The sequence below is a fragment of the Bacillus rossius genome, chromosome 14, assembly GCF_032445375.1.
Source record: "Bacillus rossius redtenbacheri isolate Brsri chromosome 14, Brsri_v3, whole genome shotgun sequence".
Classification (NCBI taxonomy): domain Eukaryota; kingdom Metazoa; phylum Arthropoda; class Insecta; order Phasmatodea; family Bacillidae; genus Bacillus; species Bacillus rossius.
This window is the reverse complement of record NC_086341.1, coordinates 12,157,022-12,181,188: the sequence shown is the minus strand read 5'-3', so window position 1 is coordinate 12,181,188 and position 24,167 is coordinate 12,157,022. Positions and strand designations below refer to the sequence as shown.

At 35.6% G+C, this 24,167-nt stretch overlaps 1 long non-coding RNA gene across 4 annotated transcripts; it reads left to right on the top strand.

Annotated features, from left to right (window-relative positions):
- On the top strand, positions 1-22,371 carry LOC134539155 (uncharacterized). 4 transcript variants are annotated; one of them, XR_010076273.1, is made up of 4 exons: positions 5-108; positions 2,529-2,762; positions 3,188-3,392; positions 17,258-22,371. It is a non-coding gene; the product is annotated as an uncharacterized LOC134539155 (long non-coding RNA). The 4 variants fall into 4 exon arrangements; XR_010076271.1 differs by lacking the exon at positions 5-108 and adding an exon at positions 182-443; XR_010076272.1 differs by having other exon boundaries at positions 1-108; positions 2,529-3,392.
- Positions 22,372-24,167: the final 1,796 nt, after the last annotated feature.

The window sequence follows — 24,167 nt, the reverse complement described above, 5'->3', positions numbered from 1 at the left end:
GAGCATGTTTTCTTATTTGAAATTTAATAGAACAATTTTTAACTATTGCAAATACCGTTTCCAAAAATTGACAATAATATTATTTCTCAATCATACGATGCGAATAAAGTAAGACCCTAAAACTCCTGATCTAAGAAATAATTTTTACAACAGATAAGTTGATGTTAGGGTTTTTAAAAGGTTATGTTACCTATAAAATAAGTTTTAGTAGTGCAGATATTATTAGTTACATAAAAAAAAATTGTATATTTGTTGAATGTTTGCATAATTAATGCCATGTAGCACAATAAATTATAAGAATATAGTTCAAAGATGTTTATTTTATAAATAAACTAATGATGTTAGTTTTTGTCAAATTTAGAGACGAAGATGCTCGCCTACTTAGGTTTAGGCCGGGTTTAGGCGAGGATCTGGAAAGGCCTAACGCAAGAAACGCAGCTACGGTAAAAGTTCAACCTTAACTCTTCTACCAGCACGTTTATAAAAAAACGCAAGAACGCAACGCAGAAGTTGTTCAACTTTCTACTTCTTGCGTTTTCTCCTTGCGTTTCGGCCTTCTATACTGGTTGCTTTAGTATGTGGAAACTGAAACTGTCATGTAATGCATATAGAAGGCTCTGCGATTGTAATCGTTACGCTTGTGTTTCTTTATTTATGGTTTTGGCTGGCATTCTTTTAGTGAATACAGCGCAATGAAGGAAGCTGATGAATTTCTTGTTCAGCTTATCCAAAATTTTCCCTGTCTGTACAATAAGTACAACAAAAATTTTAAAAATAATCATGACTTATTCCTGAAATTTTATTTTTTTCGTTGGCGATGGCCGGCGTCCTTGCGTTTTTTATAAACTACTGTGAATTTCTTGCGGTTGTCGCGTCCTGCGTTCTTGCGTTTCTGCGTTCTTGCGTTTTCTATAAACTTGGCCTTAGGGCTTTTCTTGCGGTTGTCATGGCGGTCCTCGCATGTTTAGAGATTAGGTTAGAGTTTCCACCTCCGACCTGATTAATCGTAATTTGTTGACGAGGTTTTGGCACCGCCTTAAGGTTGCATTTGTGATGAGCATACCAGGCAGTATTATTCTATTTTACGCTGATTATTTGTAACAACCATGAGCCTGCAAGTAGGAACACTGACAGTATAACTCCATGTCACACGGGGCTAGATGGCTACATGGTAATATTTAATAATGTTCATTTATCTTATAATGTATAGTTAGTTGGTATTTAAGAAATGAATGAGCACATTCTCAAAGACAGGTTCGCATCGGGACTCATTTGCTATTCACGCTTATGAAGAACTGTACTATGAGTTGTACTACTATACATTGCTGATGCGATTCAATTTTGGGAAGTAAAATGAAAGGCACAGAGACACGGGCGTGCTTGCAGGCATGCAGAATATTCAATAATTTGTTTGGGAAGGAGCACCTTCACATGATGCTTCGCCTTGCTAGCCCTTATGCTAGTCACTGTAATTTGTAATTGTTTGTGTCTTTGGCTACGATTTCAACTCTACTACATTTAGACACTTAATTCTGCATACACTTATCATCATCATCGTTGTTGTGGTTATAGTTGTTGAGATTTTGTTGTATCATGTAACCAATAGTGTGATAACTATAATCACATTCAGCACCGAAATATTTGCATTTTGTAATCTCTTGTGTCATTGTATATTAATCACATGATAGTCCCTCTATATCTGTATGTATAGGTATATTGCATTCTGAACTGAGGCATACTGCAGCATGAGCATGTTTCTTTTATCACTAATTGGTATTAAAATGGAAGCATGTACAATCCCTGCAATTTGTTGTAGTATTTTTGACATCTTGCCGTATGTTTTTTCTTCATCACAGCTTGAGAGAGCAGGTTCGGGACCATACTGGTGGTTCTGACTATTTCATTTTTACCTAAGACTCCACCAGAGGGGCGGGACGTCCCAGCTGGTCCATCAAGAAAAATTAAACATAAAAGTCTCAATTTCAAAAAGTTTAATACTGGTATCAAAAACCAAACTAGATCAGGTACAATTTTAGTTTTGACTATGATAACCAAAATTTATAAAGCTGGAACCTGCTCTAACATCATTGTACAATCATGAGATAAAAAGTTGTTTTAATATAAAGAGTGTGCTGATATTGAAATGAACGATATATTTTTTACTGATTATCTAACAGCAAGTCGATTAACAAAAAATCTGGGGGGAAAATGTAATGAAATCCAAACACCAAATATTAAAAAAATTACATAAATATTGATTTTGGGAAAATTATTACTGTATTCTTTCAAATTCTCTAATATTGCCATTATAAGCATTGAATGAAAGCCCAAGGCTGTTTTGTTTGGTCCCCGATATCCAGGAGATTTGATGCTAGTACGCTAGTAGTATTTCACACCATGCATGGATGTTGGTGGCTAGTATTTTGATAGGGTGATTCGAAGCAGTGTGCTGTTATGGGTACCCATGTACCAGAACATAATATATGTGAGTGCCCCTACGAATTGTGATACAATCATGCCATGCACAGTATGCGCAGGGTATTTGAGTGCTGCAGCTGCTGCCTAGTCGCGGTCGGGGAACTTCGGCAGTCCTCGGTACTCCCGCTCCGTGGTCGGAAGCGGAAGTGGCAGCAGAAGCAGCCCAGTGGACGACGCAGAAGACTGCCACGCTGACTCAACACCTCACGAGCTACACCGTCAACAAGCTGCCCGTTGCCTAACGCCCCGTCGATGACATCGGAAGAAGTTGGACTTATCCTCTGGTGAGCCTTGTCGACTGCATATTGCTAGAGTTACTGAAGTAGACTGGTTGCTGATAGTTGCAGAAATCACGCAGTAGTTAAGATACTGCGGCTGTAAGAAGTAGCGAGTGTCACTCTTTACTAAAGAAGAGCGCTTCAAGCATTTAAGTAGAGGTCATGAGGGCAGGTGGTTGTAGTGAGGTTCGCAAAGTGCAGCCAAGCTATCAATAACAAACACTTCCGACTCAACATTGTTCCTCGCAGGAAGTACATTGTTTGTATCCAGTCTTTGTGTAGAGTCCCAGACAGCAAGTTGAAGTTGTGAGAGCGTAGATACATTTGTAGTTTTGAGACTTCAAGGCATAACGAGTGTTGCTAAACCAAAGGGAGGAGCTGTGTGAAGGCTTTGAGTGTGGCAACTTGTGTCACTGGTCACCAAGTTGCAGAAATTTGCGAGTGGCGTGCTGAATCCGCTACTCTCAGTATCCACCGCTGCCAGCCGAGGCCGTCGTCAGCGAGTTCGCTGCCGGGAGATGAGTTCCCGTTGCGGACAACCTGCTGCAGAAGTCGTCCCCTGCGACGGACGAGGGTTGAGCTGTGTGTGGTGCCCCCGAGGAGCAGCCCGTTGGGACTTCACTTCACTATTACCAGGTGAGTTGGACGAGAGAAACCACATTGGCAGGCAATGTATTCTGTTGACTCATTCATAAAGACATACCACAGTGGATTCTGAAGCCGTCATTGAGTCAGAAGATGTTTGATATTGGTAGTAAATAATAATCTATAAACTTGCAAAAAAAAAAAAATTGGTTGTCTGTAAAGTCGGTTTACGGACGATAGTTTAACGTGACGTCATAACAAAACATTGATTAAATGATTGATCCAGAAGAAAAGGAAATATCATATTCGGCCTGAGACTGAGCCGTAATAGGTTTTTGCAACCAAACCATTTAGGCATTAAAAATATTATATTATTTTAGGAATAAATTTTTTTTAATTTTTCTATCTTTTTTATGATGAAATCTACCTCGGCATACTTTTATGAATAAAATTGAATCATTTTTATTGAATTATATTTATATTGAATTATATATTATATTTTTATTGAATTGTATGGATACAAAGAAGGAGTGAAATGAAATGTACAATTTAATCAAAAAATTTACTTTTATTTGCATTCATTAATTCAAATATATTTATTACTTTTGAAATGTTGCATGCGCCGTATTTATTTTTACAAGTACCTACAAAAAAAAATTTTGCAGTTGCCGGGATTTCGAACCGACATCCTGAAGATTGGAAGTTACCAATGCTCACCGCACGTCCATGAGGCCACACTTGAATAATAATAGTTTCAGATGTGATATAGATATTTATAAAAATTTTGTTCATGGTAGGGGAATAATATTATTTCGTTTTTATAACACGTTTTTATAACAAATACACATCCCAAATACACCAAATTTATTTATAATGTGTTACAATATTTTTTAAAACATTGTGCAAAAGATCTCGGGTGTAATTTGAATTATTATGTGTAACTGTAAAACACCATTGTTGGTTCAAAACGTATTTGAATATTCAACATTACTTTTAAATAACTGTACCGATTGTGCTGAAAATCGGTGGACAATAGTTAAATACATAATATTAATAATTCAAACGAAAATATGTTCGAAAAGTCAAATCGATGGTTGTTCCAATCGAGTGGAAGAGACAATGCCACGCATGCGTACAATGAGCATGAAAAGAGATGCCACGCATGCGTACAATGAGCAAACAGGACACATCCGTAGTGGGACATCCGTAGTGGGACACTTTTTCGTGCGTGCAGCCGGCGTTCATCGATTTATTAGACGTTGTCACGTCAAAATGTCTTTATATTTTTACATAACGTTGTGCAATCTTTGTATGTGTATGTTTGTGTTATATATATGTATACACACTAGGTTCATTACTCAGCGTTGCCCAGGCTGAACAGAGAGTTATATATTTTTGCCGGTTAAAGCAAAATGAATAGCGCTATATGAGAGTGTGGTAGACATAGAGAAATGACACACGATTGCTGTTTGTATGTCTGTGACCTATGATTTTCTGTTCACCCAATGGCGATCGGTTGAACGGTTTAGAAGTTGATGCCTTGCAGCACCATCTAGCGGCAAGTTACAAAAAAAAATGGATAGCATAGACACACACACACACGTTTATATGTTAATTTGTAACACAAATATTGTAACTTGCCGGAATCTCAGATTAAAGTAGAATTTGATGTTAACTTATTTATTTATTTTATTTTATTTTATTTATTTATTTATTTATTTAAAATTGTGACATGTCTACCAACAGCTAAGGCCATAGTGGTAGACACCATACATATATACAAAGAGGTTACAAAGACACATGGACAAACATGATACAAACTGGACAAAAAAAAATGGGAAATACATAATACAAAAAAAAATTTAAAAAAAATTAAAAAAATATATATATAATGCAAATATCACGGAAACTAAAATACAATGAAGTCAAAAAATATAATAAAATATTAGAAGTTAGATAAGATGTTCTTAAGGCAAATTTTTTTGTTGGTTTGATCAAAATGATTATTAGTATAGTTTAATAGTTGTTCATAATAAACGTGGAGGTTTGTTTTATAAAATGATCAGCCATGCATTTGTATAGTTTATTTATGCAGCATTGTCATTTACCTGTTGTGTAGAGGCAGTGTCAGGAAGAACACCAGTGCGGTGGTCAGACAGACGACACCATCACCATTAAGGCTCTTGCTTTGATATTCAGACCCTTGCAGTGGGAGATTTTTCTAAAATATTGCTTCTACTAAAATTGCATTTGTTATGTTTATTGACCTCTTGCTGTAAAGGAGGCAGGCCTGAAGCCAAAAATTCAGATTCAAATAGTTGTTTTGATTACATGGTTAAAGAATTCATAATTGTTTAATAAATTGTGTGCTCACGTACGTATGCATTCACTCTTGCCCCTTCGCCCCTTTAAGTTGTCTTGCATCTCTCTCCTTTTAAGGGAACGGTAACAGTGCTTTCAAAATAGTACACGCTTAAAAACAATTGTGTGCAATGTTTTTGTTATTTTATTTTTTACTTATTTTGCTGTAGTCATTCCGTGTGAAATCATCGAAATTTAAAATTAATAATTGCTGATACATTTAAAAAAAATTTAAATTTTTAACCAAGAAAGTCTTATCAGTTAATAGCTCAAAACTATTTTTAATTAATTTTTATCTGCCACCATTTTGAATCAGGGCTTGATTAACTTCGCTACTGCGTGCAAAAATAAAGGCCTCGTAGAGGTTTTGTTAAAAGTTTCTTGTTGGCCTTGACTGAAACATAGAAGTTTCTTGTCTTTACTGATAAAGAGAGAACATTATAGGCTTACATAAAATGTATAAAAATATACTAAATACATTTGGAAAACATAAGAAAAATGACCTTGAAATATGCCAAAGTATAGATCATTTTCAGCAATTTTCATGACTTGGGGTTGGAACCAAAAGACCAAATTTTCTGTGTAGTAACTACGGCTATAGTACTTTCCATCTGTGTTAAAGTAAAGGTTTTAACTTAAGCCCTTCCTGCTTTCTTTTAGCATCAAAATTTCAAAATTTTAAAATTTTGCTAATTTCAAGGTCAAATATCTTAAAAGGAGGACTGGATAAAATTTTTCTGTTTATGCCAAAAATTACATCTATTAGTGATTATTAAAATGTGCCAGTTTCATTTTGTGGTTCAAACTGGTTTAAAAGTTAGAGTTATTTGAAACATGTGTTAAATTGCTATACACATAAGTACTTATAATTCAACAGTTGTTCATGTTTTCATATTATTTTTAAAAATGTCTTTGTCATTAAAATTAAATTACACTTATACATTATATGTACAAAAAGGTTTAGTAAAGAAACTCACAATAACATTCTTTACACAGTTTGATATTCTCTTGTACACTTTAGATACCCACGTCTGTGTAAGGAGACATGGATGGCAAGCAAGGCTAGTTTAATCATTCGCCTGGCAAGTTGTAACTGTCTACAGACAGTGCCAACAAGATTAGTCTTGTGTGTGTTCTCAAAGAATGAAGATGTGTTTATGTTTTTTTTTATCCTAAGCAATTACGTATGTTTTTTCGTTTGTTATTTGCAGTTGTGTAAAGTTCTGCAGTGAAGTAGCTTTCTTGAATGTAAACTAGGTTTTCTTACTGGTTTCTAAATATGTACACACTTTAAAAATTAATATATAGCTACAATATTACAAGAAACATGAAGTGCTCTGTGGGAACTGTTACAAACGAATGCTGTGAAAATCAGTCCTATGGAAAGTCAGAATTAAAGACTGCATCACGATTAAATGAATCACAACGTTACCTTCTCAGAAAAAGAGTTAAAATAGATTGTTTAGCTAGTGTGTGTACTTATCACGAAAATAAATATTTGGAGAAATACCATCATTTGTTTGGAAATTTGTGTTGTGATCCATTTTCATGCCATAAAAAAGTTATTAAAAAAACAGTTGAGGGAAATATCCCTAGCATTGTCTGAAAGATGGCCCACACTGATTCCTGGTAAATCTGTTTGTTGCTGTTGCCATAAAAATCTCTCAACACCTTCAAGTTGTGATTATGAGAACTTTGATGTTGGAAAAAGTGTTGATGAAGAGCCATTCCTTTCACCTGAAATTGTAGTGGAATCTATCAATGACGCAGGCTCTGTTTTAGGAGTTTCGCCTACTAAAATAGTGAAACTTATTGCTGAAAAGAAATATCTAGAAGTAAAGCAAACTGTAAGCAAATTTTCTGGTGCGATTCAGAAAAAATTAAGTGACACTTTTAACTTCAGCTGTGAATTTCAAGATAAGGAAGAAGAATTAAAACTGAAGATTGTTGTTACTGCCACAAAAGACTTACAACATCTTGTTAAAGATCTAAAGCGAAGAATTATGACCAGCACATCCAACAATGAGACGATACAAGTTATAAGTGTAGTACCAAAGAGCTGGTCAATAAAAAAAACTACACAAGAGTTAGGTGTGAGTGAATACCTAGTTAGAAAAACCCACGAAATAGTTCAGGAACATGGTGTCATTCCACAGCTTACATCTAAGAAATCAGGGAAAAAATTTCCAAAGAAACTAGAGAGTTGGCTGTTGAATTTTATGAAAGTGATGAAGTTAGCAGAATGTGTCCTGGAATGAAGGATACTAAATCAGTTTGTCTTGAAAATGGAAAGAAAGAACTAAAGCAAAAACGTTTAATCCTATGCAATTTAAAAGAACTATACAGAAAGTTTAAAGAAGAACATCCATCAGTAAAGTTGGGATTTTCAACATTCTGTTCTCTACGCCCCAAGTGGTGTATCCTGGCTGGAGCGAGTGGCACTCATTCTGTTTGTGTGTGTTCAATTCACCAAAATTTCAAACTAATGACAATAGCAGCTAAAATAGATGACTGGATGATCCTTCTTGAAAAAATTGTGTGTGATCTGAACAGTGAAGACTGTATGTTTGGGGAATGTGCAAAGTGTCCCGGAATAGCATCCTTGAATTTAGATGAAACATTGAACTGTTACTGTGATGAAGATGATGATATAACATATCAGCAGTGGATGATGAGTGACCATTGCAGTCTTGTTACTATTATTGAAACATATGCTGAATTCAAATAAACATTTGCTAGTAAACTAATGGTGTTGAAAAAAACATAATTTTATCTCACATAGTCAATCACAGTTTTTGAAAACACAGAAAGAATATCTTAAAAGTGATGAATGTGTAGTGATTGGTGATTTCTCTGAAAACTTCACATTAATCAGAGTTATCACTGGATCAACTCTCAGGCCACACTTCATCCCTTCTGTGTGTACTACAGAGATGAAACCAGGAATTTATGTATTTGACACCTTTGTGTTATAAGTGACTGTATGAATCATAATACATTGGCTGTGTACACATTCCAAACAAATTTGATACCATTCATTAAGTCCTTTGTTCACAATTTGAATAAAGTTGTTTATTTCTCAGATGGAGCAGGAGGTCAGTACAAAAACAGGTTCAATTTTACTAACCTGTGCAAACATAAAGAAGACTGGAGGTGATGCTGAGTGGCATTTTTTTTGCAACAAGTCATGGCAAGGGACCTTGTGATGGGGTAGGTGGGACTGTAAAGCGAATTGTGGTTAAGGCAAGTCTGCAACGACCGGTAGAAGGCCACATTACAACACCAATCAACATGTTCAATTTTTGCGTGGAAAACAATAAAGGAATCGACTTTGTCTTTGTAGAGGAAAGTGAAGTTCGAAAGGTAGTGCTTCGTTTAAAAAGTCGGTTTGATGAAGCTAAAAGAATTGTAAGTACCTACTAGAAACCATCATTGTTATGTACCAAAGGATAGGTCAGCACCATTTCAGCATAATTCGTCAGAAACCATCAAGAATATACTATTGATGGAACTCCTGTAGTTTTCCATGTCAGTGACATATCAGTGAAGGACAATATTGTGTGTGTTTATGACAACAGATGGTACATTGGTAAAGTGTGTGAGGTTTCAAAGGAAATAAATTATATCAAGGTGGTATTCTACAAACCAGGTGGTCCATCAACAAGCTTCAGTTTAACAAGCAATGAAGTATCATGGGTGGTGATGAAAAATGTTTTGGATGTCCTCCGACCTACAGAGTTCACAACTATGACAGGAAGAACATTTAATATTACAGAAGAGAAAAATACTGATCTCTCACTGAAACTAGAAGCCCACTTTCACAAATAAAACTTTGGCATCACAACTGTACCAAGTGAATTTCAAACTGTGTAAAGAATGTTAAGAGTGCGAGGGAGATAATATTTTCTCGCGCGCGGTCAGTTGAAGTGGTTCATGTTTTCCTCGTAGGATAGCGTTGTATTCGGCCAGAAAAGCGTACGGCGCGGCACCATGTGGAAATCCCACGAACTAGTAGGAAAACGGAATGCCACCTGGTAAGGGGGGAGGGGGGGGGTAGTGGGGTGAGATAGAACAAATGAAGGACGGCTGATAGGGTGGGATGAGTCAGCTGAAGCAGTCGAGGCAACGGCTTTGTGATGTGCTGAGAAGCACAAGACGACACTGGACTATCACGCCCGTTTCATACAAACCAGACAGAGCGGATAGATCTTTTTTTTTTTCGTTTAAAGGAACGCCGATTTTATGCTTAACTGTTTCGGCGTACATTTTATAACCTTTACGCTTCGTGGATGTTACTGTGTGATACAACACCACTTCGTTTAAATAAAAACTGTTCAACAGTTCTGGTACATAAAATATTACAATGTAAAATTATCACTCATGTTTATTTTACATTTTACTGCAAGCAAAAAAAAAAAAAGAACTTCAATACAAGTCTACACTACATACCTAATAGTTTAGTATTGTCATCTGTCTGACAACTGCAGAACGAAACTTCTTATTTATACCTTTTTTAATACACTTGACGTTTCTGACTCGTGTTTTGTAACAAATGTACCGTTGATTTGTAAAGAATAAAACACAACATAATTTGTTAATAGTTTGAGAAGATAACAGCATATTCAATTCTGATAAATCGGCGATCTCGGCACTTTCCGCATTACAAAATATCGGCTTGACCTCAACTTTTTCTGCTCTTATAGCGCAAAGTGGCTTTAATACCAATGGCGCGAGGTGGCGTTAATACCAATGGCGTGTCCTGATAGGCTGGAACAGTTTTCCGCTCTGTCTGGCCGGCGTCCTGGCACCCGAATTACTAGGTACTGGCTCAGGCAACTGAAGCTGAATTACTCCAGGAAATATTATCCTAATCAGTTTGCTAGTTTACTATTTTCTAAATGAAAATTTGTTAATTGTTTCTCCAAATTTCGTTTCGAAGTTACAAAAAAAAAAAAACGTGAAGTCCGTGTAGTCTACGTTTTTGATTTCAAGAAAAGTCAAACAAGAATTTATCTTTGTTTTCCCTGCAATGGACCTAGATAATAGTTTATATATTTTCTGTAAATCCAAATGTCCATACTTTAATTTTAACTTTAAGTTAACTTTTATAAATGTATGTTGTGTATAATAAGTATACCTTTTTTATCGATCAACATAATATTTGCTCCGTAACCAATTAAGTGAACTTAAAAGTCAATGTTACTGGCATTACAGTATATTACACATATATTATTATTATTATTATTATTATTATTATTATTATTATTATTATTGTAATCACAACTGGTAATCATAATTTAAACAGAACTACTATAATCTATTTCATTGTACAAATTTTGACGTTTAGCTTGTGAGAAAGGTCTCTGTGAAAAGGATTGCAAAGATCTTATTTTACCAGAAAACTATTGGACTGCCAGAAACTTTTTAAAAAGTGAACGTCAAAGTTTGGACAACATGGACTTTATCTCAATGGAAGTTATTTCTGAATACAAAATATTACCATATCGGTTTTTCGAAATTGAATTACAGTTCACTATATTATCATTGTGTTAGGTATGTTGAAATTGAGCCAACTTCTCGCTACAGAAAGGAAACGTATGTCTCTTCTCATATAACGTAGAACATGGTCGTGGTAACTACCCACCTATATACTACCTCTGAAGGTACAATTACTAAACTCGCATTCGCGGTGGCCTGGGTTTCAATCCTTTTTCAGAGAGTCTTGTTATATTTTAAGTAGTGTATCTATATTACGGCAAATATTAGAATAAATTATATGTGTCGTTAAGAGCCATGACCGTCTATGGTGGAAGGCCGCGGCCTAAGGTGTGGGAGGGCTTGCTGCCTGTCACTCAGTGGCTGTTCTGTAATTGAAGCTACCGTATATCTAAATATGATACAGAGACTATAACAGCTAATGAGCGACAGCCATTAACCCTAGCACACCGCGGCCTTCCACTAAAGATGCCCACGAAATAGCCCATCGAAAATTAATATTGAAAGTTGTAATTAATTTGAGTGAAAAATTATGTTTTACTTAATTTTTTTTCCGTTCATGTTACGTAGCGTTTTATTTCCATAGGCTAGTCATAGGTTCACTAACGTAACCAAAGTAAGTTTACTCTTGGTTATTGAGCACTATATATATATATATATATATATATATATATATATATATATATATATATATATATATATATATATATATATATATATTTATGAGTAAAGTGGTTATTAGGCTTTCGTCTTGTATTCTTTCCAGAAACAGCCTGCCGAAGTTTGTACATGTTTTAGATACACGTTGTGTATATATGTAAACTTTATATAAAGTTATATATTCTCACAGTGTTACACCTTATCTTTCAGGTCGCTCGTCGACCTCGGCCGGCCGCTAGTGCTAGATAGTGAATTGGCAATGCAGTTGTGCCGTATATATTTTGGACGTTTAGTATTTGTTTATACTGTGTTATGTGATGTCAGCAACAATTAACATTAATGTGTGTCCAGATGTAGCAATAGAAAATATGTAATGACCAAAAAGAATCCTGGATAGCCGTTTTTAAATCCTCTGAAATCATGTTTTTAATAGACACGATATATAATTGCTATGCTACTCTTATTTGATAAGTTTCCATTCACGTGTGACATTTCAAGAGTAGTACAGTTAGAGCACCCCTCAACAATAAGTCCCACAAGCGGAACTCCCGATATCCGGAACTAATTTTCCAAAAAAATTAAAACATTACAAAACACCTCCAAAACATTTCTGCACTGGAACGAGGCGTTTTTGCTTTTGCCTGACTGTACATGTAGGCGCGCGCGCGCACATCTGTCAGAGAGCTAATTATAGCCTGTCTTTCCCGCGCATTGCGTAAATACACAGCTGGTTTTCGCGTAGGACGTGAATTACTATAAAGATATTTATCCTATAAGTAGTTTTATTGATTCACTATGTCAAGTAAACGGAAAATTCCGGCCGGCCCGAGAGTATGTACACCGACTCCCACTATACACGCTGACACACGTGATAGCGAGTAACATTTACTTCCAATGTGTGATGCTTTCAGTTTGTAGACAATAATTTAGTGTGCAAATATGTATTATGTAAATATTTATACTTTAATATATGGTTAAACAGTCTACAAACAGATCATCCAGCACGTCAACACAGAAGTAACACAACACTGTAGCTGTAGTCCTACTACCTCCCCCGAACCCTCTTCATCGTCCTCTTCGCTCACGCACGCCCCCACCCACCCACAGAGATAAGAAACACCCGCTTGCCAGCTTGCTAGAATGAAGGTTATTCAACCAGCCCGGAGTTTTACGACCCGGTACATTTTGAAAACAGTACTTGTAGATCTACATATTTTTTATTGTATGGTTTTATAACTGTGGAAAATATTTACAGTAGAACTTTGGCTATACATATAAGTTAATATGTGCAACATGTAAAGGCCTTTTTATTTGCCTCCCTACTGCAACTCCCCTTACCCGGAATTTTCCCATAACCGGAATAGACCTCCCCCCAATGATTCCGGTTGAGGAGTGCTCTACTGTATTGCATAAGGCTGTGCGAACGTTCGAAATTTCGAACTCGAACCGAACTTTGAAATAGTTCGGTTCAAGTTTGTGTCAATAAATTTGGGTTCGAGTTCGTTTTTTGTGACAACACTAGAACTTGTTAGTTTCCACATTTTAATAATACTAGAACCACGATTTTACGTATGCTCACGGCAAGGGCGCCCATATGGCAGTTTGTAGGGGGAGGGGGGCAGACTATATGATAGATTGTAAGGGGGGGGGTGACCGACCTTCAAAAATTGACAAAAATTTTCAAAAATTACTCACAATTTGCCAAAAATCCTCAATAACCCATACATTTTTTCCTCTTCCTGAAAGCTGGGGGAGGGGGCCACAGCCCTACCCTGCCCATGGGTATGGGCGCCCTTGGCTCACGGTTCCAAGGATGGCATTCGTAAAATCGCTGCCTTTGTAAAATCGGGGCTGGCCCATTTGCCCCCCCCCCCCCCTTTTCACCCCATTTTATTTCTTTAACTTTTCGAACTAAATATATTTGGTATTACTTGTGTGTATTTTGTCGTTATAAACAACATATCATTAAATATTAACGACTGTTACTGCAACGAGGGGGGAAAAAAACCTCCGGCCGCAGCACATAGAGTAAGTAAAGGGAGAGGCGCCACTCCCATAGTAATGATCGTTTGCTTAAATTTGTAAGCAAAACCCTTGCGATCATACCATTTCTTTGCAACTTGACAACAAAAAAATTACAGCCAGATACAACCTGAGAAAGGTTTAGTGTGTGATAGTTGGCACCTTTGTAGTCGCCATATTTTATATTGTTTCGATAAAGGCTACTGATATTGTAAAATTGCTTTATGTTAGTCCTTATAATGTGACGTTAAACTATTTCCGCAATAGAAAAAAAAAAATTGATTTAAAGTGGATTCGAACCCTCAAACGTTAGTTGAGAGCTATGACGCCGTTACCCACATGACCACCAATTTATCTAGAAGTGTATGTACTTATACAGGGGTGCCCACAAGGGGGGGTAATAACTGCGTCATTAAAATTTCAGGGGGGGGGGGGGGGTTGTGGTTAAAAGACGAGAAAAATGTATATATTATTTAGATAATTATAGCTTCTAATGTGAAAATACGTTTCTGGTGCTTTGATAATTGAAAGGGATCTTGCAAATCAAATTGGAAACCCCGCACTTTCCTCAACAAAAGCAGTTTGGCATCTGTCGGTTCAGGATGGAACCAATATTATTATTAGAAAATCAGTTTTAATTAATGCAAAATGTGATAAAATATTATACTAAAAAGTATAATATTATAAAATAATTTAGTAAATCATTGAGAAAATGGCATAAAAAATTTCGGGGGGGGGGGGGGGGCGTATTATTAGGTTAGGGGGGGGGGGGGTGAGTCATAGTGTTTGGGGGGAGGGGGTGGGCACCTCTGACTTATATAATATTTTTCTGCACTAGTAAAGTCCAAATTAATTATACAGCCAGATTGAAACTTATAATCGTTTAGTAATGAATTTTATTTCTGTTTATTATATTTATTTTCCATTCCATTATTAATTTTTTTTTTAATTTTCAACTTCAAAAACTACAGTAGCAGCCCTAGCAGGTAATATGGAGAACGACAGGTCAACGTGCTCTAATTTTCGTTTTCGGCAAAATGCCACGCAGCATCTAGTTTTCAGTGACATTTTAAATTATATACTTTTACTTTCAAATCCCATTATTACCACGAGACAATACAAAGATGGCCGTATGTAATTATAATAACTGGATATGTAATAAACTAAAGAGATCAAAACTTGTAATTTTTTTTTCCGATGTTGGTGAAACATGGTATGATCTCATTTTTAAGGATTCAGTTTGTCCTATCTACTGTCACCAGCGTGTGAACGTGGAATGCGCACTGGCTTTGCCAGCCCGGCGCCGCCCGCCCTTTCCCGCGCTATCTTCCCACGCTGCGGCCGGTCTCGGATGCCACAGTCTCTGCGCTGCTGTTATTTGAAATATTCAGATAAATGGAACGTTTTATGCACTCGTTTTAAAGATTTTGGAATAAAAAACAAACTAATATCATCAATTTAAAAATAAATTACCTAACATTTATTTTTCCGCCTTGCAGAAAGAAGCAGGTTTCCTTTGTCACTATTCTTTTTAAAACGCGTCTTATTGCCACCAATTGCAGCGTTTCCCACCTATTTCAATTTAAAAATGTGGCTTCGTGGTAGCGCGATACAACAAAACAAGTAGTGACGATCTCCGACATGTGCGACATCTGTTATGTGTTACTGCAATGAACCTCTGCGTGCGGAGTGCCCGACATCTGTGTGTGGACGCGTGAACTACGATGTGTAAAATTTGTTCTTCGTATACCGATTACAAAGGTTACGGCGGAACAGATTTTTCAGCTGGTATTGCTTCTAAATGCATCCTGCTGTTTCTAACTCATGCACACATATGTGTTGTATAATATTATTATTTTGTTTCCCATTTCCAATAAAAATATACTAGCATTCGTCTACTAAACTTCGCCGTTTTTAGGAATAATTAGTTAATAAAATAAGACGCATACCGAAATTTCGAGTAATAACATTTTAAGATCCATCCTTACTCTGTAAATAATATTTTACCAAAATCCAATTTATGTCATGGTATTTACAGAATCTGCTCCACCGCAAACGTCGATTTTGCTGCTCGGAACCACATGTATCGCGCACTCTTAATGTGAGTTTTTTAACTAAGCCTACATATTATACACATTATGTACATATTATATTATATTAAAAGTGTAATTTAATTTTAATGACAGACATTTTTTAAAATAATATGAACACATGAACAACTGTTGAATTATATGTACTTACGTGTATAGCAATTTAACACATGTTTCAAATAACTCTTAACTTTTAAACCAGTTTGAACCACAAAATGAAACTTGCACATTTTGATAATCACTAATAGATGTATTTTTTTGGCATAAACAGAAAAATTTTATCCGGTCCTCCTCCTTTCAAGATATTTGACCTTGAAATTAGCAAAATTTGAAAATTTTGAAATTTTGAAGCTAAAAAAAGCAGGAAGGGCTTAAAACCTTTACTTTAACTCAACACAGCTGGAAAGTACTATAGTCGTAGTTATTACACAGAAAATTTGGTGTTTTGGTTCCAACCCCGTCACCTTAAAAGGTCATGAAAATTGCTGAAAATGTTCAATATTTTGGCATATTTCAAGGTCATTTTTCTTATGTTTTCCAAATGCATTTAGTAAATTTTATACATTTTATGTAAGTCTATAATGTTCTCTTTTTATCAGTAAAGACAAGAAATTTCTATCTTTTAGTCAAGGCAATAAATAAACTTTTAACAAAACCTCTACGAGGCCTTATTTTTGCACGCAGTAGCGAAGATAATCGAGCCCTGATTCAAAATGGTGGCAGATAAAAATTAAATAAAAATAGTTTTGAGCAAATATACTGATAACTGATAAGACTTTATTGGGTAAAAATATTAAAATTTTCTAAAATGGTCAAGCAACCATGCGGTGGTGATTTCACACGGAATGACTCTGTAGTAAATGCATAAATAATTGCAACCCTTTTCATTATCAATTTGCCTACAAATGTTCAGTCAGTAATTCATATTTGACGGAACGTGAAATTGATGTGGCTGGGTTAAATTTTGACTTTTGGGTTGATTCTAACTGTTGATTGTCAGACCAGAACTCAACCCAAGAGCCAAGATATCTCACCAAAATTGTTTCAATTTTCTGAAAAATTGATGTTATAGATAACTGAGCAAAAATATCGGCGAAAGAGGAAAGTGTGTTCCTGTTTTTCACTTATGAGACGCAGGCTCACCATGAGCAGAGATGCACAAGGTGTCTAGATTCTTCCTCCTGGGAGATGCTCGTGTGTACCAGGCTTGAGAGCAATGACAGTGTTGCTGTGGCGTGTTGCCGGAAGTGTGCTGTTCTAATGAAACCATCTGTCCGTGTTCCTTAGGTTGACGGAGGGCGAACTGGATGCGGATGCAGCCTACCTGCCCCCCTGTGACGTAAAACCTGGTTCTGTCTGAACGTGCCGCCAAAAAATACCAACGGCCGGAACGCCAACTCTTCAGGCCGAGATCAAACCCACCCAGAAGGCGAAGAGGACAGAAATTCAGTAGAAATCTTTGGCTTTGTTAGTTGGAATTATGTTAACCTGATCACACACTTATCAAGAGCAAGTTGGTTAAAGATTTAATTCTCACACTTGATTTAAAATTATGTACTTTTTAACTACCACATTGAATCTATTACTGCCAATTATAATAGCATACTTGCACTTATCACATACATTTCTTATTTTGTCTCTAATACAGATTCAATCATGTGTTTTTACTAAGCCTGTGCAAATATCAGTTTTTTTAGTTCGAATCGAATTCAAATACGAATACCAAATTATTCTCGAATACGAATATTGAGTTCGAATAATTGGAATGAGAATTGTAATCCCATAAAACATGTTATATCACATCACATTACAATATGATAACAGGTACATATTTACTGATACAATATATGTAGAATCAAAAAACAAAAAACTGACAGTAATTAAAATTTTAAGGTTCTCCATTTTTATAATTAGTTCGTATTAAAAAGAGTCTTGTCACATCACTGCATATTAGCTAATTTAAATTTTTGTGCAGAAACACAAGCTGCTCTACATTTTCGGGGAGTAGACTCTCTCTTCTACACGTCACAATGTTGCCAGCTGTTGAGAAAAGTCTCTCACTGCACACTTGTGTGGCAGGTATAGGCAAGTACTTTCTTGCTACCACAGCTGTGTTTCGGAAACAAGTGCGCCCCTTCTCTGACCAGAAACTGAAAGGATTTTCATTCTTTGGGATTAAGGGTGCTGCCAGATAGTATTAGTTTACTTCTCCTTGGATAGTTTCTTCGTAGCTTGCAAGAATAGACTGAGCTGCTGTTGAAGGCTTCAAGTAGGCCCACAGAGATGACTTCTTAATAGGCATTTCACTTGTAGCCTCACTTGTCTCAGTTATAGTTTCAGCTACTGTGTTCAGCTTACACAGCTTACATACCTCCCTGCACAAATTTTCAACCCATATTTTTTTTTTAATTTTCATCCTCAATTAGTGAATCTTTGAACCGTGGATCTACCATCATAGAAAACACACTTACTTCACAATCTTGGTACACCATGTAATGTGATCGCAAGCTAAGTAAGTTCTTGGCAAGAGTTTTTTTTTTTTTGACGCACGGGACAGGATAATTGCCTGAGCTGTCACTACGCGAGGAATTTGGGAAGGGTGGGAAGGGTATGAAGGAGGGGGGGGGGGGGGGGGGGTTTGCCGCCTGCATCCGGTCGTTTACTGTGTATTATCCTATTGAAAAACATTGACGTAGCATGTTAGGCTTTTGGGGACTTTGCTGTGAGTATGCGGCCAGATGTTTTCCACATGGTCTGTACAATTTACTTTCTCTTCGCCGTCACGTTCGGAACGAAATTACAGTGCCGACAAACCATGTTTCACCCTCTAATCTGAAAACTGTCAACTATAACGTCCCGGTTGTGTGGATTTTACAGACACATATTTATCTTTATCAGTATGCTGACAGTTCAAATCTATTTTAAATGACCTGGCGACATTCTTCTACATAAAATACGTTAGTTATCGCTCCGAATTACTGTGTTCAAACGGGCTTTACGTGGCCAGATGTAGTGATCCGGCTCAGCCTTTTTCGTAAATGACTGAATATTCGTTTTTTCGAAGTGTTAGTATTCGAAATCGAATCGAATACGAATAATAAACTATTCGTTTTGATATTCGAAAATTAGAATATTCGCACAGGCCTAGTTTTTACATTTCCTTGGTAAGATCAAGGTGAGAGTTAATTTCATGATCTGGAACAATTGAAGTAATACTAACAAAATGGACAAAATACAAACAAAATTAATTCAGACTATAAATAAAAAAAAAATTATTTTTTCTATATAACAATATCCACTTTGGACAAAACATATTTGAAAAATTGGTTGTCTGTAAAGTCGGTTTATGGACGATAGTTTAACGTGACAATGTCATAACAAAGCATTGATGAAATGATTGATCCAGAAGAAAAGGAAATATCATATTCGGCCTGAGACTGAGCCGTAATAGGTTTTTGCAACCAAACCGTTTAGGCATTAAAAATATTATATTCTTCGAGGAAGAATTTTTTTTAAAAATTTTTCTATCTTTTGTATGATAATATCTACCTATGCATACTTTTATGAATAACATTGAATCATTTTTATTGAATTATCACTATTTTGTATTGATACAAAGGAGTGAAATGAAATGTACAATTTAATTAATAAATTTACTTTTATTAATTTTCATTTATTAATTCAAATATATTTATTACTTTTGAAATGTTGCGTGTGCCGTATTTATTTTTACAAGTACAAAAGAAAATTTGCAGCGGCCGAGATTCAAACCAATAACCTTTGGATTGGAAGTCATCCATGCTAACCACATGGCCACGAGACCATATTGAGAGTAAGTTTTTCAGATGGTATAAATTAATAATATTCCACGCACAAAATTTGTTTGAATTTCTTTTAACTAGCATATTCTCTGTTGGACTCGAAATATTTACACGCTCGTGGGCTCATAACTATAATACGGTGTGTGATTTAGTTGATCAAATAATAACTCATGACAAATAATTACCAATGTCAAACTAAAGCGTGAAAACTATCATACCAGCAATAAATATTTAGTTACACAGCTAAAACAATACTCATACAACACTGTTTAAATATACTGATTTACACTAGTAATTAAAATAATACGTACTTGTAAGAGCGCCATTTCCTTGCGAATATGCTCCCGTGGCGCGGTGCACAACAATAACCCAATAACCTCAAACCAGTACGCCGCCACGTGCCGGCCGAGTTCTCTGTACCGTCCGCAACATACCAGAGATGCCACGCATGCGTAAACAGGACACATCCGTAGTGGGACATCCGTAGTGGGACATCCGTAGTGCGACAATTTTTCGTGCGTGCAGCCAGCGTTCATCGATATATTAGACGTCACATCAAAAATGTCCAAATTACAATATTGATGTAGTACAAACTACACTAGGCTCTTAAGGAGCAAGAAGGAACATGCAAAGTTTGTAAGTGACTCTTTGAAACACAAGTCACATTGCAATTATTTTATTGAAAATACAGGCATCTAGTCCCTGCTTTTAATATACGCCATCATCCTTCATTGTTTATTAAATAGATCAGTAAATAAGTTTTGACATATCAGGGGAAAAGATGCAATGTTCGTTTTTACTTGGTTATTATTATCTATATTAGATATTAAAACTGTAGATATTAATTCTAAAAATTAACATAACTCCAATGTATCTGTTCATATTCTCATGTTTACTGTCCAATAGTTATCTGCTGTAGTTGCCGTTGTAAAAGTATATGTATTTTATTTTCTTGCAGTGCATTGTATTTCTTATTTTCTTAATTATGTACTTAATGTTTTACTTTTTCTTGTATGTTTTTTCTGCCAACGTTTTTATTGTTTTGTTTTTGTATTTCGTGTTCTGTGGCAGTTGTTTTTCATTTTTGTCCTTCTTTGTGTTGTATATGTATGGAGTCTGTCACCTTGGCTCACTGCTGTAAGTAGGCTTGTTATAATAGTTTAATAAAAAAAAAATAAGTATTGCAGATGTGATATTTGCAAGTATGTTGATCATATTGTCTTGTAATTATATTATTTTAGCATATGCCATGTATATGCTTCACACCACTTGTGTATTGATGTCACAAATTGCTGAAAGGTAACACATACACACACCCGTCTACAGTATTGTTTGTGCGGGTATGTTTTTTGTATGTCCAAAACTGGCTTGTAAAAATTAGTGCTAAGGTTGTTGTATTTCGTTCAGCCCTCTCCATCTTCAAAGCTGTGATATATGTATGGGAAGACTAAGAAGAAATTATTATTGTATATAACTGACTATGTATATAGCATTCAGATGTAACGAATTGTTAATACAGTAGAGTCCCGAAAACTCGGCACTCGATAACCCGGCAGTCCGGATAACTCGGCCACACCCTGACTAGGGGAAAATCCCAGCGCGCAGACTCGTTCAATGTCCCGCATTCCTTTGTCTCGCGCCACACCCCCACTCCTCCCCCATATGTCTGGTGCCGGCGCGCGCTCAACCATTCAGTATTCAGTCTACCTGTAGTCTTCTGTCTTATTATGTAAATTATTGTTCACTGTGTATTCATTATTGTTCATTTTCATGTAACAAAGTGTCTATGCCTTCATGAAGTACGTACTTTTACTTTGTTTAAAGATACTATTTGGCCAGTTAATTCTTTGTTGTATTTTCAAGTAAACAATAAACAATACATGCAAGTAGAGTACCGTATTTTCTGATGAAGCATTCATACTTATTCTTTTTGAACACCATTGCCGATAACTCTGCATATTCACAATCTCGACCAACCTTCGGTCCACATTAGGCCGAGTTTTCGGGACTCTAGTTTATTACATTAAAATTTTCTTTGTAACGATGGGGTGGGAGGAGTTTTTGTTCAAATATTGCATGAAGAATCGTAGTGCCTTTTAGCATTGTTTTGTAGTTGTATTGTAAGCTAGTGCTCCAGTAGAAGTGTGGCAAAGAAGAGTGTAATTTGCAATTGCAAATAAATATCATCTCAAAATTGGCAATGTAATAACAATAAGTAACGCTTTACAGAACCATGAAGCTGGTTAACATAACTTACTCGAATCAACACTGTACCTAATATACAATATTGCATGTCATTCAAGAATGTACTCCACAAACTCAAATACCTACATGTGATTTGTTTATTCAAAATTAGTGGTATTTTGAGCAGTTTGCAGAGTTATTCCTGATGCAAGTGGATCTGCTAATGAATGATAACTGATAAGGTACATATATGTAGTTTCTAGTTTTTAATGACAGATTATCATTACTCTTCATATGATTATTTTTCACCCTATATTCATTTTTGGACTTCTTTGAATTTTTTAGTATTTTGTTTGTGTTAAAGCATTTTAACTATGTTAGCTGTCAATTGGAGAGTAGTTTCTGTGTTATTTAACAACTTGTACTTTCAGAAATATATACATGTATAATTCTAAGTTTGTAACATGTACAAATTTTTTATTAAAAGTAAATTATTTTGTATATTTGTTATAACATTTATAAGAAGAAATCCCCAAACCAACTTATATGCTTCAGTTTTTTCTGTAAAATATGACACAATTTTTGTCTCTACTTGACGATTTGAGAAACCCAAAGTAAGAATAATTATGATTGAGATATTTTAATTCTATAAAATAGAAATTGAGAATACACGATAGCAGTAGTTAAAGGATTATTCTATAAGAAAACTTTATTCTGCAGCACTGTTTGAGAGAAAAGAAAGTCGTTTGGGATTGAAACACCAATATTCTAACAGGTACGTATGAATCTCACTAACACATATTCAACTTGCAGATATCAAATTCTGGGAATTATAGATTGCCTTAAGATTCTGGAATTCTGGTGAAGGAGGGGGATATTTCCCCCAATAATCCCCTGTGTATACTGCCTGACAACAGTAAATAAATGAATACAGGTGAGATTTTGCATAAGACAAACATTAAAGTCCTTTAATGTGCTGCTCTAGTCAATATATCTGATTAAATCTTATTTTAGTAAGTCTTGCCTATTTAAGTACAAATTTGCCATAATCAAGCTCCTGTGAGCAATTAAAAGTTACCTCTTTCTTGTTTATGACACCCTAGTAATATAGGAATGAAATAGCTAATGTTTTGGGCAAGATTTTTATGGCCATGTGCTGCCATCTATTGAGTTTTTTTGAACTAGTAGATACCTCTTTCTTGATTATGACACCCTGGTAATATAAGAATGAATTGACTAATTTTTGGGCAAAGTTTTGGACATATGCTGCCATCTACTGAGATTTTTTTGAACTAGTAGATACCTCTTTGTTGATTATGACACCCTGGTAATATAAGAATGAAATGGCTAATTTTTGGGCAAGGTTTTGGACATGTGCTGCCATCTATTGAGATTTTTTTGAACTAGTAGATACCTCTTTGTTGATTATGACACCCTGGTAATATAAGAATGAAATGGCTAATTTCTGGGCAAGGTTTTGGACATGTGCTGCCATCTATTGAGATTTTTTTGAACTAGTAGATACCTCTTTGTTGATTATGACACCCTGGTAATATAAGAATGAAATAGCTAATGTTTTGGGCAAGATTTTTATGGCCATGTGCTGCCATCTATTGAGATTTTTTTGAACTAGTAGATACCTCTTTGTTGATTATGACACCCTGGTAATATAAGAATGAAATGGCTAATTTTTGGGCAAGGTTTTGGACATGTGCTGCCATCTATTGAGTTTTTTTTTAACTAGTAGATACCTCTTTGTTGATTATGACACCCTGGTAATATAAGAATGAAATGGCTAATTTTTGGGCAAGGTTTTGGACATGTGCTGCCATCTATTGAGTTTTTTTTGAACTAGTAGATACCTCTTTGTTGATTATGACACCCTGGTAATATAAGAATGAAATGGCTAATTTTTGCGCAAGGTTTTGGACATGTGCTGCTATCTATTGAGTTTTTTTTGAACTAGTAGATACCTCTTTGTTGATTATGACACCCTGGTAATATAAGAATGAAATGGCTAATTTTTGCGCAAGGAATTTGAGCTGTGCTGCCATTGTCTATTGAGTTTATTTAAACTAATAATAAATAATTCCACTCATACTTAATGATGCACTTTCATAACTCTTGTGGAAATTAATTACACTGGTACTCAGGTGTCTAACAAATAGCACAGATAACTTACTTTGTTGCGG